This window comes from Solanum pennellii, chromosome 9 (genome assembly GCF_001406875.1).
Source record: "Solanum pennellii chromosome 9, SPENNV200".
NCBI classification, from domain to species: domain Eukaryota; kingdom Viridiplantae; phylum Streptophyta; class Magnoliopsida; order Solanales; family Solanaceae; genus Solanum; species Solanum pennellii.
Window position 1 is genome coordinate 65489286 of NC_028645.1, and position 15698 is coordinate 65504983.

The 15698-nt window shown below is 34.7% G+C and overlaps 2 pseudogenes; both read left to right on the forward strand.

Moving 5' to 3' along the window:
• Nucleotides 1-804: 804 nt before the first annotated feature.
• On the forward strand, nt 805-2958 carry LOC107030285 (annotated as a pseudogene).
• A 506-nt stretch (nt 2959-3464) lies between these two features.
• LOC107030286 lies at nt 3465-15536 on the forward strand (annotated as a pseudogene).
• Nucleotides 15537-15698: the final 162 nt, after the last annotated feature.

Sequence of the window (15698 nt, forward strand, 5' to 3'; positions counted from 1 at the left end):
TTTAAAACGTATTAATAAATCAAATGTATATTTTTCAAATTGGGAGAAGAGATTACAATATAGACCTACCAACCAAAAAACTACTTAAATTCCAAAAAAAATACAATAATTATGTTATTTATGTATATTAGCTTATAGATATTTTTTCATGGCTTTCTCTAGATAAAAGTGTAAACAAAATTTTTTCTTCCGAATGTTTGCCGTGGTTTTTGCTATATCACTTAGATTGCCTTCAGAAATGGGAATGCCATCCCGACTTAACAAAATCTGTGTCTATAGCTGCCTTGAGAAGACCATTTTTCTTGTGGATTCCTATCCGAAAGCCCTTATGAACAGGCTTTGTGCGCCTACAAGACTGACTTACCAATACTTGCTTTAATTCCTTAGTATAAGCTGATATACTTAGTCATCTATCTTGACCTAACTAGTTCTTGCTAACAGTAAATTTCTCATTGTTGAAGGCTCTTATCCCTCTTACTGCAAATTTATATATTACATCTGGAAATGTCAAGCTACCTTTGGTACCTTTTTATGCACATCATGTCCGATTACCACCTATCAGACCGTGTTTCTCATAAGCTCTTGCACTTCTCAAGATTTATGTTTGTAAATGTGAAGCTGAAACTTTTACGAGGCTCTTATCAACTGCCAAATATGTCCACTTTTGCGGCTTAAAATCGGAATGTAGATGATAAGTAAAAGCATGATTAAAAACTCAGTATAAGACATAACAGTTCATGTCCATTATATTTTTGGTTTTAAAATTCTTGAAATCTATGTTTACTGCCACCTTTAACTTTATCTATATTGACTTTCTGTTCTGAAAATATAGCTTATCTTGTTGCACTGCCTGTGGTTACTCATTTTATTCACTTCACTTGGTCAAGTCTGTCCTGCAGTTCTTCAATCATAATTCCGGAATTTCATGATTTACAGGCTAAAGAAGCAACTGAACTGGCATTGAAGAACAACAGATAACTGATGGTCAGTCAAATTTACCTGTATGTGTTCAAGTTAAAACAACACTTAAAAAGAATAATACAGTATCCATACTTTCCGTGGACATAAAGAGCAGACACTTTCTTGAACCAGGAAATTGAATTCCCAACTGCTGGATTGAGTTCTGTACCAGGATATGCCTAATTGTCCTCCTTACTTGGCTTTTTTCCTGATTTGTGCATGTGAAGATTGGTATAATCTACACTAGCTCACTAATTTCCCATTCATGTCAGGTGATTTTGATCTCGTGTTAACTATCAACAGGTGACGCTGAGGGTGAAATAGAAATGACCGGAAGTATACTACTAACACGTGAGTTCAGTGATCTCTTGGTCATATCGGGGAAAGCCACAAAGACCAGAATTTTAAGTCTCTTGTTCCGAATGAATTTTATAGCATACACAGTCAGTCTCGAAAAGGCTCTCTTGCTGGCTGTTGCTCTCTTCATTTGGTTTACTCCACTTAGAGACAAATATACATTCTATTGGAGGAAACAATCATCTGGTAGCTCGGAAAATAAATAAGGAAAATTTTAACCATAAATTAAGTACTTAGAAAATTATCGGGGAAAAGCTGTTACTCATTCCTTTACTGTTGTACTGTACTGCATAGATTGTGGGCTTAATTCTTCTATTTGCCACATTATACAAAATTAACCAAATTTTGGCTATTTGCAGAGTCCATCTATGTTATGTCCTTGCATGAGCTTTGCCGTTGTTAATTATTTCTCTATATCGCAGCATCAATCAACCTTGATTTCTTATTTAACATGTAAGCCGTCACTACAGCTAAGACAAGAAGCTGAAGATGTTTTATATTTATGTTAAACGAACGGTGCTACAAAACTAGTGGTGTTGATTTTTCCTCTTATCATATTGCTCCGTAATAGTTTCATTTTCTTGTACTTCAAAATTAGCGTTCCCTGTTAATGTTTGTGATCACCTTGTTTCTGATTAAGCACTTTTACTCTGGGAGGTGTGATCTATCAAAGTTTCCTTAAACCTTTCAGTTTTTCCCGGAGGCTAATGAAGTGAAATTTGCAAGACAATCAATTTTTCGAGGAGCATCTTTCAATTTGGACTATTTGACAAAGCCTTCTTTTTTTCAAGATTTCGGTTTCACCGAAAAGGTCAAGATTACTGACCGTGTCAAGCCAGAAGATGACCTCTTTATCATCGGCTATCCATACTTTAATGTCAATGGTAACATTGTGCTCTTGCACCATATATAGCATACATCAAATGATCTCTTTCATAGAAATGTTATGATGGCATAATTTATTTCTGCAATGTAGAGATTCTTGTCGTGGAAGAGCTATACAAAGCAGCTGTGTCGAACACATCTAGGCAACTGATTATATTTAACGGAGTGCTTGATCGAATAAGATCTGGTTGTGTCCTTTTTGACCAGCAACTTTTTTTTCTTCAATCCGATCAGAGAACAAAAGTTCCTTATTGCTCTGCATGATTGTCTGCATATTGTGGCAATGAGTAACTTGTTGCACCGGAAATAGGATGAGCATCGTAGTATAAATATTGCTGCCTTTTAAGAATTACAGAGAAGAAAAAATGTCTTCTAAACAATTGTTTCATGTTAAGTTACTGTATTCCATTCTGTCTTTGACAAAATAACATTGTCCGCCATTCTTTTATCCGAAACTGGCTGCACTATCCAAGACTCTTTTTCCTAACATGGAGACGGCATTTTATATTCACAATTTTAAAGGACGATATGGAGGAGTCCTGTTTAGGTAATCTATTTTACCAAAGCTTTGAATGACTGAATTCCTACATCTGCTTGCATCAACAGGAATCAATGCCATCCTTGAAAGAAGTTGCTTTGGACATCTCCCATCAGCTTGATTGTTTTGTTTATATGTTGCACATTTCCCCCTCTTTATCCTGTAATCTGAAGGAAGAAGAACTTTTCATATCTGTGTTCTATTTTGACCTATGTTAGTGTAGAATCCTTAATTCATGCATTATCCAACAAATCCCTTTTCAGTGTGAATATGTTGATTTCGTTACACTTGTAAAACATATGTATAATAACCGTCAAAAGTTGTTGAACACCTAACAACCAAAAATTTGCCAACAATTTTTCTGATGTCCCTTTCCGTTGGAAAACTGACGGATATAAGGAATTCCGATGGTGTTCAAATGGTTCTTGATCCTTCTAGAGAATAGCTAGTCAGAGAAAGCTAATGTCCTTGTGTAGTTGAATGAATGACTATTTGAATGGGTCCAAAATAACTAGCTGTAGTCATTAAGTTATTGGTAGATTGGTGATAATGCACCTAAAGTTGATCACCAACCCACAAGAAAAAGATCATATATTAAGTCCATGCCCTACTCAAATCAACTTTGACTGTCCATATTTCATTCAAACATCTTACTTTGTTTCAAGAATATAGATTCATTGTTTAATCGCATAATTTTGTGTTACAATTCCAGTAATCGCATAATATGGCTGAAGCTTTCCTTCAAGTTCTGCTAGCTAATATCACTTTTTTCATCCAAGGGGAATTTGGATTGGTTTTTGGTTTTGAAAATTAGTTTAAGAAACTTTCAAGTATGTTTTCTATGATAAAAGCTGTGTTAGAAGATGCTCAAGAGAAGCAACTGAAGTACAAGGCAATAAAGAACTGGTTACAGATACTCAACGTTGCTGCATATGAAGTTCATGACATCTTGGATAACTGTAAAACTGAGGCAGCAAGATACAAGCAGGCTTCTTTGGGGCGTTATCGTACCGGACTATCACTTTCTGTTACAAGGTGGTAAAAAGAATGAAAGAAATGATGGAAAAACTAGATGTTATTGCAGAGGAACAGAGGGATTTTCATTCGGATGAAAGGACTGTAGATAGACAAGCTGCTAGACGGCAAACCGGTGCTGATATTAATTTTATTTTAAAACTAATAAGTATTACTAATTGCAGAGGAACGAAGGAATTCATATACATTTTTATTTTTGGCAATTATCAAAGTCATGTCTGTTTTTAAGCTGAGGTAAAGTTTCAAAGATTTTGTCTAATCCTAATGTTTGTCTCACTCACTCAGCGTGATTTTCTCAATCCTTTACTTCAACTCTCGTAGGAAATATGAAAGGAAAATATTGTTTTAGAGAATGTTCAAGTTCATTTTAGGCTACTTAAGGTCACTTGACATGATTACAATCATCAACTACATCACTATTTATACTACTCAAAATAGAAAACAAAAAGTCTTGCACAAATAACTAAATACATGTATCACAATTTACTAGATACATGTACTACGAAATTCTAAAAACAGTTCTTGAAAAACTAAGAGACAAATTTGGAAGACTAAACATTGATGCATTAATAACAACACTCCTCCTAAAAGCATTTGCTTGATAACTCCACTGCGTTCTCGAAGATAGCAAAATTTTTCTCTAGGAAGTGCTTTGGTGAAGATGTCAGCAAGTTGTTCTCCTGTCTGACAATAATGCAACTCAATTTCGCCTTTCTCTTGTTCTTCTCGGATAAAGTGATACTTGATGGAAATATGCTTTGATCTTTCATGGCTGATTGGATTCTTGGCAATTGCAATTGCTGATTTGTTATCACAATACAGGACAATCCGTTTTTTTTTTTTCACAAATGTCTTTAAATATTCTCCTAAGACAAATAGCTTGAGAAGTAGCCTTGGATGCTGAAACATATTCTGCTTCGGCAGTAGATAAAGCAACAACACTTTTTTTTTTGGATAACCAAGAACAAATACTTGATCCAAATAAGAAAGCATAACCCGAAGTACTCTTCATGTCATCTATATTTCCAGCCCAATCACTATTATAATAACCAATTAAGTTCAAATCTCCACCAAATTTGTACATTATCCCATAATCCATTGTTCCTTGCAAGTACCGTAGAACATGCTTTGCAGCTCGAAAATGCACTTGGCTTGGTTCTTGCATGAATCTGGATAATAAACTAGGAGCAAACATAATATCTGGCCTTGTTGAAGTAAGATATAGCAAACTTCCAATCAAACTCCTATAAAGTGAGCTATTAACTTTCTTTTCTCCATCATCTTTTGTAAACTTCTCATTTGTGGCTAATGGTATGCCCACAAACCTGCAATCCATCATTTTATGTTTTTGAAGAATACTTTTAGTATACTTCTTTTGAGAAATGAAAATTTCTTCTTTCACTTGTGAAACTTCGATGCCCAAGAAATAATTTAGCAACTCAAGATCACTCATTTCATAGGTTTTGCATCTATCTTGTTTGAAATTTTGCATCATCTTTACATCATTTCCTGTAAAGAGCAAATCATCCACATAGAGACAAACAATGATAATGTTGTAATGTTCTTTCTTCACATACAAAGTGACTTCACTTTTACTTCTCTGAAAATTATTTTTCAGAAAGTATGTCTCAATTTCATCGTACCAGGCTCTTGGAGCTTGCTTCAGCCCGTAAAGAGCTTTTTTTTAGCATGTACACCTTTTCTTCTCCCCTTTGAACAAAAAATCCTTGAGGTTGCTCAACATAAATCTCTTCGTCAAGTTTTCCATTCAGAAATGCTGATTTAACTTCAAGTTGAAATATCTTCCATTTCTTTTGTGCAGCAACAACAATTACAGTTCTAATTGTCTCAAGACGAGCAGCTGCACAGAAAGTTTCATAAAAATCAATACCTTGTTTTTTCGTGAAGCCTCTAGCAACAAACCTTGCTTTGTGCTTTTTAATATCTCCTTCCTAATTGAGTTTGATTTTGTAAATCCATTTTAGACTCACAACTTCTCTTTCTCTAGGAATAGCCACACGCTCCCAAGTATTATTTTTTCAATCATTTGAATTTCTTCTTTCATGGTTTTCTTCAAAACATCATGCTTTATTGCTTCTTCATAATTTTCTGGCTCAACACCAGCAAAATTACATCTTTGGTAAATGTCACTCTACATTTTTGTTCCTCTTGGAGGCGGTTCTTCATCATCTGAATATGGGATTTCTCACCCTTGTGAGACATCTTCATCTTTCTCATCCTCTTTTTGATTTGAAGATATGATAGCAGTATTTTCTATCTTTTTATCCTCCTAATTCGATGTTGTCTTTTCATCAAAAATGGGATCGCTACTAACAACAAGTTTGTTAGTTTTGACATCGAGAAGCCTATATCCTTTTGTCACATCACTATAACCATGAAAGATACATTTTTTACTTTTTTCATCAAATTTTGTTCTTTTCTCAGCAGGTACATGAGCATGACAAATACACCCAAAAAATTTAAAATGAGTTACAAAAAGTTTAATTCCACTCCAAGCTTCAACGGGTGTCTTGTTCTTTAGTGCCTTTCGTTGGACACCCGTTAAGGATGTGAATTGTTGTATGTGCTGCTTCTGCCCAAAAATATTTTGCCAGCCTTTCTCATTCATCATAGTTCTGGTCATTTCAACAATTGTTCTATTTCTTCTTTCAGATACACCATTTTGTTGAGGAGTATACCCTGCTGTAAGTTGCTTCTGAATGCCTTCATTTTTGCAATATTATTTGAATTCTCGACTTGTGTACTCACCTCCTCGATCACTGCGAATGGTTTTGATGCTGCAACCTTTTTGCTTCTCAACAATGGCTTTAAATTTCTTGAATGTAGCGAATGCTTCTGACTTTTCTTTCAAAAAATAAACCCAAGTCATTCTTGAAAAATCATCAATAAAGATTAGAAAATACCTTTGACTTCCAATAGATTGAGTTTTCATTGGTCCTCAAATGTCGGTATGAAATTAGTTCCAAAAGTAAACTTGCTCTCCAAGACAGCCCTTTTGGAAAATACTTCCTGTGTTGCTTTCCCATTATAAAACTTTCACATGTATCCACCTCAGTATGTATTACAGGAAGGCCTTGCACCATGTCCTTTTGCTTGAGAAGTTTTAAACAATGAAAATTCAAGTTACAAAATCTTTTGTGCCAAAGCCATGAATCATCTACAATTTCATTTTTAATGCATTGTAATGGAATTGCAAAGGCAAATTTCTTTTTGTCATCTTTACTTAAACAATGACTTGATTTAACTCAATTTTATCATAAATCATGTAATAATTATCTCAATACACAAGAAAATAACCATTTTCCATGAGTTGACCAACTCTAAGTAAATTTTCTTCCAAGTTAGGAACATAAAGAACAGCATAAATTTGCTTACAACTTCCTTTCATGTTGATTAAAATAGTACCTTTACCTTTCGCATCAACTAAGGATTCATTCCCCATCGTCACGTTAGTAGTGATGCTATTATTAATTGAGAGGAAAGCCTTTTCATCTCCTGTCATGTGATTACTACAACAACTATCAACATACCATTCATTACTTTTTGTTGAAGCATAAGATTTAGAAGCAAAGAAAATGTTTTCTTCCCTTTCTTCCTCTTGTTTTTCACAAAAGTTTGCCTGCTCCTGTTTCTTGTGCCAACAATCCTTTTCAACGTGGCCAAATTCTTTACAAAAGTTACATTGGGGCTTGCGTTTGTGCCAACATTTTTCTGCATTGTGATTAATCTTTATATACAAAAAAGACTAGAGTTTTTCTCACATTTTTCTTCAACCTTCTTGGAAGAACCATCATGATCCTGCTTCTTTTTTGGCTTGTGATTCTTCTTTTGATGATTTTTTGAGAAATTTTGAGAATTCTCCTTCATTTTAGACTGGAAATTCGTCTCTTCGTGTTGATCTTCACAAAAAAATCATCGCTTTTCGTGTACACGAAATGATCCAACTAGCTCTTTGATGGAAAGCTTAGAAAGATATTTTGTCTTCTCGATGATAGCAACGATGTACTCATACTTTTCTTTGACACTAATTAGAATCTTTTCCACAACTTGTTGGTCAGAAATTGTATCACTATGATTTCTCATTTCGTTAACAATATTCATGACTTTTGTGCAATATTCGTCAATTTTTTCAGATTCCATCATCATTAAATTTTGAAACTCTCCTCTAAGAGTTTGAAGATTTATAGTGCTTAGCTTTTCGTCACCATACACCTCAGTCTCCAGAAAATCCCAAGCTTCTTTTGCAGTCTCACAAGTAGCAATTTTTACAAAATATGCTCTTGAGACTCCCATTTGGATTTTGCTCAAGTCTTTTGCATCTTGACGATACTTAGCCTCAACATTTTTCATCTCTGTTGCAGTAAGATCACCATCATTGTCTGGCTCTTCAAAGCCATTTGCAACAGTAGTCCACAAACCTTCAGATTTCAAATGTGTTCTCATTCCTCTTCTAGTATTCAAAATCAGCTCCATAAAAAAATGGAGTAGGAACAACTGAAGAATCAACACCTTCATTTGTTTTGGATGCAAAAATTTTTTCTTCACCTAACCCCAGATTAAGAACGAAAACCTGCTCTTGATACCAATTTGTAGGAAATATGAAAGGAAAATAATATCTTTAGAGAATGCTCAAGTTTATTATAGGCTACTTAAGGCTACTTGTGATGATTAAAATCATCAATTACATCACTATTTATACTACTAAAAATAGAAAACAAAAAGTCTTGCACAACTAACTAAATACATGTACCAAAATTTACTAGATACATGTACTACGAAATTTTAAAGAGACCTCTTGAAAAACTAAGAGACAATTTTGGAAGACTAAACATGGATGCATTAATTCCAACAACCCTTATTGTGCAAATATGTTCTCTATTTTCTGTTGACTCCTAATGATCTTGAATGTAACAACATTCTTGTTTGGAGCAGGTTTTGTTTTAACTGAGCCAAAAGTTATGGAAGGGACAAAGAGGAGGATGAGATACTGAAAATCGTGATAAACAATGTTAGTCATTCCGAAGAAGTTCTAGTATTCCTAATAGTTGATATGGGGGGACTAGGAAAGAAGAATCAAACCTAAATGGTCTTTAATGATCAGAGAGTTACTGAGCATTTCAATCTAAAGATATGGGTTTGTGTCTCAGAAGATTTTGATGAGAAGAGGTTGATTGAGGCAGTTATAGAATCTATTGAAGGAAAGTCACAGGGTGACATGGACTGGGTTCCCCCCCAGAAAAAGCTTCAGGAGTTGTTGAACGGAAAAAGATACTTTCTTGTTTTGGATGATGTTTGGAATGAAGATGAAGACAAGTGGGCTAATCTTAGAGCCGTATTGAAGATTAGAGCAAGTGGTGCTTCAATTCTAGTTACTACTCGTCTTGAAAAGATTGGATCAATTATAGGAACTTTGCAACTATATCAGTTATCAAATTTGTCTCAGGAAGATTGTTTGTTTTAGTTCAAGCAACGTGCATTTGGCCACAAAAATGAAACAAGTCCTAAACTTATTGAAATCGGAAAGGAGATTTTGAAGAAATGTGGGGGTGTGCCTCTAGCAGCCAAGACTCTTGGAGGTCTTTTATGTTTCAAGAGGGAAGAAAGTGAATGGGAACATGTGAGAGATAGTGAGATTTGGAATTTACCTCAAGATGAAAATTCTGTTTTGCCTGCCCTGAGGCTGAGTTATCATAATCTTCCACTTGATTTGAGAGAATGTTTTGCATATTGCGTTGTCTTCCCAAAGTGGTGTCTTCTTACACTCCATCACTCTTTAAAAGGTTTGTCTCGTTAAGGGTGCTTAATCTAAGTAACTCAGAATTCAAACAATTATCGTCTTCTGTTGGCGATCTAGTACATTTAAGATACCTTGACCTGTCTGGTAATAAAATTTATAGTCTTCCAAAGAGGCTGTGCAAGCTTCAAAATCTACAGACTCCTTATCTATATAATTGCCTGTCACTTTCTTGTTTGCCGAAACAAATAAGCAAGCTTGGTAGTCTCCAGAATCTTGTACTTGATCACTGTCCATTGACTTCTATGCCACAAAGAATAGGATTATTGACATCCCTTTAGACACTAAGTTACTTTCTTATAGGAGAGAGGAAAGGTTATCAACTTGGTGGACTATGAAATTTAAACCTTTGTGGTGCAATTTTAGTCACACATCTTGATATAGTGAAAGATGATACAGAGGCAAAAGAAGCCAATTTATCTGCAAAAGCAAATCTGCACTCTTTAAGTATGAGTTGGGATGGACCACACAGATATGAATCCGAAGAAGTTAATGTGCTTGAAGCCCTCAAACCACATCCCAATCTGAAATATTTAGAAATCATTGACTTATATGGATTCTGTCTCCCTTAATAGATGAATCACTCTGTTTTGAATGATGTTGTCTCTATTCTAATTAACGGTTGTGAAAATTGATCGTGCTTACCACCCTTTGGTGTGTTGTAATTAATGTATCAATGTTTAGTCTTCCAAAATTGTCTCTTAGTTTTTCAAGAAGTCTTTTTAGAATTTCGTAGTACATGCATCTAGTAAATTGTGTTTCATGTATTTAGTTATTTGTGCAAGAGTTTTTGTTTTCTATTTTGAGTAGTATAAACAGTGATGTAGTTGATGATTGTAATCATCTCAAGTGGCCTTAAGTAGCCTATAATAAAATTGAGCATTTTCTAAAGATATTATTTTTCCTTTCATATTTCCTACAAATTGGTATCAAGAGCAGGTTTTCGTTCTTAATCTGGGGTTAGGTGAAGAAAAAAATATGGCATCCAAAACAAATGAAGGTGCTGATTCTTCAGTTGTTCTTACTCCATTTTTTGATGAAACTGATTTTGAATACTGGAAGATAAGAATGAGAACACATTTGAAAGGTGAAGGTTTGTGGACTACTGTTGCAAATGACTTTGAAGAGCCAGAAAACGATGGTGATCTTACAGCAGCAGAGATGAAAAATCTTGAGGCTAAGTATCGTTAAGATGCAAAAGTCTTGAGTAAAATCCAAATGGGAGTCTCAAGAACATATTTTGCAAAAATTGCTACTTGTGAGACTGCAAACGAAGCTTTGGATTTTCAGGAAACTGAGGTGTATGGTGACGAAAAGGTACGCACTATAAATCTTCAAACTCTTAGAAGAGAATTTCAAAATTTAAAGATGATAGAATCTGAAAAAATTGATGAATATTGCACAAGAGTCATGAATATTGTTAATGAAATGAGAAATCATAGTGATATAATTTCTGACCAACAAGTTGTGGAAAAGATTCTAATTAGTGTCAAAGAAAAGTATGAGTACATCGTTGCTATCAATGAGGAGACGGAAGATCTTTCTAAGCATTCCATCAAAGAGCTAGTTGGATCATTTCGTGCACACGAGAAGCGAAGATTTTTTCGTGAAGATCAACCCAAAGAGACGGCTTTCCAGCCTAAAATAAATGAGAATTCTCAAAATTTCTCAAAAAATCATCAGAAGAAAAATCAAAAGCCAAAAAAGAAGCAGGATCATGATGGTTCTTCCAAGAATGTTGAAGAAAAAGGTGAGAAAAACTCTAGTCTTTTTTGTAAAGTTTGCAAAAAGACTAATCACAATGCAGAAAAATGTTGACACAAAGGCATGCCCCAATGTAACTTTTGTAAAAAGTTTGGCCACGTTGAAAAGGATTGTTGGCACAAGAAACAGGAGCAAGCAATTTTTTGTGAAAAACATGAGGAAGAAAGGGAAGAAAATCTTTTCTTTGCTTCTAAATCTGATGCTTCAACAAAAAGCAATGAATGGTATGTTGATAGTGGTTGTAGTAATCATATGACTGGAGATGAAAAGGCTTTCCTCTCAATTAGTAATAGCATCACTACTAAAGTGAAGATGGGGAATGGAGCCTTAGTTGATGCGAAAGGTAAAGGTACTATTTTGATCAACATGAAAGGATGCGGTAAGTAAATTCATGATGTTCTTTATTTTCCTGACATCGAAGAAAATTTACTTAGTGTTGGTCAACTCATGGAAAATGGTTGTTCTCTTGTGTTTAGAGATAATTATTGCAAGATTTATGATAAAATTGAGCCAAATCAAGTCATTGTTGAAGTAAAGATGATAAAAAGAAACTTCCCTTTGCAATTTCATTACAATGCATTAAAAAATAAAATTGTAGATAATTCATGACTTTGGCACAATAGATTTTGTTACTTGAATTTTCATGGTTTAAAGCTTCTCAAGCAAAAGGACATGGTGCAAGGCCTTCCTGAGATACATAATGAGGTGGATACATGTGAAAGTTGTATAATGGGAAAGCAACACAGTAAGTCTTTTCCAAAAGGGGTGTCTTGGAGAGCAAGTGTATTTTTGGAACTAATTCATACTGACATTTGTGGACCAATGAAGACTCCATCTATTGGAAATCAAAGGTATTTTATAATCTTTATGGATGATTTCTCAAGAATGACTTGGGTTTATTTCTTGAAAGAAAAGTCAGAAGCATTTGCTACATTCAAGAAATTTAAAGCCCTTGTTGAGAAGCAAAAAGGTTGCAGCATCAAAACCATTCGCAGTGATCGAGGAGGTGAGTACACAAGTCGAGAATTTGAAGAATATTGTAAAAATGAAGGCATTCAGAAGCAACTTAGAGCAGGGTATACTCCTCAACAAAATGGTGTATCTGAAAGAAGAAATAGAACAATTGTTTGAAATGGCCAGAACTATGATGAATGAGAAAGGGCTGCCAAAATATTTTTGGGCAGAAGCAGTGCATACAACAGTTCACATCCTTAACAGGTGTCCAACAAAGGCAGTAAAGGAAAAAACACCAGTTGAAGCTTGGAGTGGAATTAAACCTTCTGTAAGTCATTTTAAAATTTTTGGGTGTATTTGTTATGCTCATGTACCTACTGAGAAAAGAACAAAATTGGATGAAAAAAGTCAAAAATGTGTCTTTCTTGGTTATAGTGATGTTACAAAAGGATATAGGCTTCTCGATGTCAAAACTAACAAACTTGTTGTTAGTAGAGATGTCATTTTTGATGAAAAAACAACATGGAATTGGGAGGATAAAAAGATAAAGAATACTGCTATCATATCTTCAAATCAAGAAGAGGATGAGAAAGATGAAGATGTCTCTCAAGGGGGAGAAATCCTAGATTCAGATAATGAAGAACCGCCTCCAAGAGGTACAAAAATGTTGAGTGACATTTATCAAAGATGTAATTTTGCCGGTGTTGAGCCAGAAAATTATGAAGAAGCAATAAAGCATGATGTTTGGAAGAAGAAATTTGAATGATCGAAAAAAATAATACTTGGGAGCTTGTGGCTATTCCTAGAGAAAGATAAGTTGTAAGTCTAAAATGGATTTACAAAATCAAACTCAATTAGAAAGGAGATATTCAAAAGCACAAAGCAAGGTTGGTTGCTAGAGGCTTCACGCAAAAACCAGGTATTGATTTTTATGAAACTTTCTCTCCAGTTACTCGTCTTGAGACAACTAGAACTGTAATTGTTGTTGCTGCACAAAAGAAATGAAAGATATTTCAACTTGATGTTAAATCAGCATTTTTGAATGGAAAACTTGATGAAGAGATTTATGTTGAGCAACCTCAAGGAATTTTTGTTCAAGGGGGAGAAGAAAAGGTGTATAGACTAAAAAAAGCTCTTTACGGGCTGAAGAAAGATCCAAGAGTCAGGTACAACGAAATTGATACATACTTTCTGAATACTAATTTTCAGAGAAGTAAAAGTGAAGTCACTTTTTATGTGAAGAAAGAACATGGCAGCATTATCATTGTTTGTCTCTATGTGGATGATTTACTCTTTACAGGAAATGATGTAAAGATGATGCAAAATTTCAAACAACATATGATGCAAGCTTATGAAATGAGTGATCTTGGATTGCTAAATAATTTCATGGGCATCGAAGTTTCTCAAGTGAAAGAAAGAATTTTCATTTCTCAAAAAAAGTATATTAAAAGTATTCTTCAAAAATTCAAAATGATGCAGCAAATGAGAAGTTTAGAAAAGATGATGGTGAAAAGAAAGTTAATAGCTTACTTTTTAGGAGTTTGATTGGAAGTTTGGTATATCTTACTTCAACAAGGCCATATATTATGTTTGCTGCTAGTTTGTTATCCAGATTCATGCAAGAACCAAGCAAAGTGCATTTTGGAGCTGCAAAGCGTGTTCTACGCTACTTGCAAGGAACAATGGATTATGGGATAATGTACAAATTTGGTGGAAATTTGAACTTAATTGGTTATTCTGATAGTGATTGGGCTGGAAGTATAGATGACATGAAGAGTACTTCTGGTTATGCTTTCTTATTTGGATCAAGCATTTGTTCTTGGTTATCAAAAAAGCAAAGTGTTGTTGCTCAATCCACTGCCGAAGCAGAATATGTTTCAGCATCCAAGGCTACTTCTCAAGCTATTTGGCTTAGGAGAATATTTGAAGACATTGGTGAAAAACAAAAAAAAGGGACTGTTCTGTATTGTGATAACAAATCAGCAATTGCAATTGCCAAGAATCCAGTCAGCCATGAAAGATCAAAGCATATTTCCATCAAGTATCATTTTATCCGAGAAGCACAAGAGAAAGGCGAAATTCAGTTGCATTATTGTCAGACAGGAGAACAACTTGCTGACATCTTCACCAAAGCACTTCCTAGAGAAAAATTTTGCTATCTCCGAGAACACATTGGAGTTATCAAGCAAATGCATTAAGGGGGAGTGTTGGAATTAATGCATCAGTGTTTAGTCTTCCAAAATTGTCTCTTAGTTTTTCAAGAAGTCTTTTTAGAATTTCGTAGTACATGTATCTAGTAAATTGTGATTCATGTATTTAGTTATTTGTGCAAGACTTTTTGTTTTCTGTTTTGAGTAGTATAAATAGTGATGTAATTGATGATTGTAATCATCTCAACTGGCCTTAAGTAGCCTATAATAAACTTGAGCATTTTCTAAAGATATTATTTTTCCTTTCATATTTCCTACATGGTGAGCTGCCTTGTCTTGAAAGTTTAGACTTACAAGACGGGTTTGTGGAAGTGGAGTATGTTGAAGATTCTGGATTCTCTAAAAGAAGATGGTTTCCATCCCTGAAAACTTCATATAGGTGGCTTTTGTAATCTGAAAGGATTGCAGAGAATGGAAGGAGAAGAGCAATTCCCCGTGCTTGAAGAGATGAAGATTTTGGGTTGCCCTATGCTTTGTTTTCCGACCCTTTCTTCGGTCAAGAAATTAGAAATTTGGGGAGAGGTAGATGCAGAAGGTTTGAACTCCATATCTAAACTCAGAAATCTTACATCCCTCAAGATTTTCAGTAACCACACAGTGACTTCACTCCTACAAGAGATGTTCAAAAGCCTTGAAAATCTCAAACACTAGAGTGTCTATTACTTGGAGAATCTCAAAGAGCTGCTTATCAGCCTTTCTAGTCTCAATAATTTGAAGTGTCTGGATATTTGTTATTGCTACTCACTAGAGAGTCTCACTGAGGAAGGGCTGGAAGGATTAACTTCACTCACAGAGTTATTTGTTGAACACTGTAACATGCTAAAATGTTAACAGACCTCACAAGTTTAAGAGTAACTGGCTGTCCAGAAATGGCAAAGCGGAGTGAGAGGGAGATTGGAGAGGACTGGCAAAAATTGCTCACATACCAAATGTGTATATTGGTTACTCTTCATCTGTTTTTTTTCTTTGTGAGTTCCCAACACAGTTTATGCTCCTCCCATTGGATGTAGTTTTGTGATTGTATTTTTGAAACAAATCAAATTTTAAGATCTGTTCGTATATTAACTTATTATGTGAAATATAATAGACAATGTTACCGACACAAAACGATAAACACAATTTTTTTTTTATCTGAATCTTCTGGTGTAGCTTCGTCTTTAGCCCAAATCAACTGTAGGTA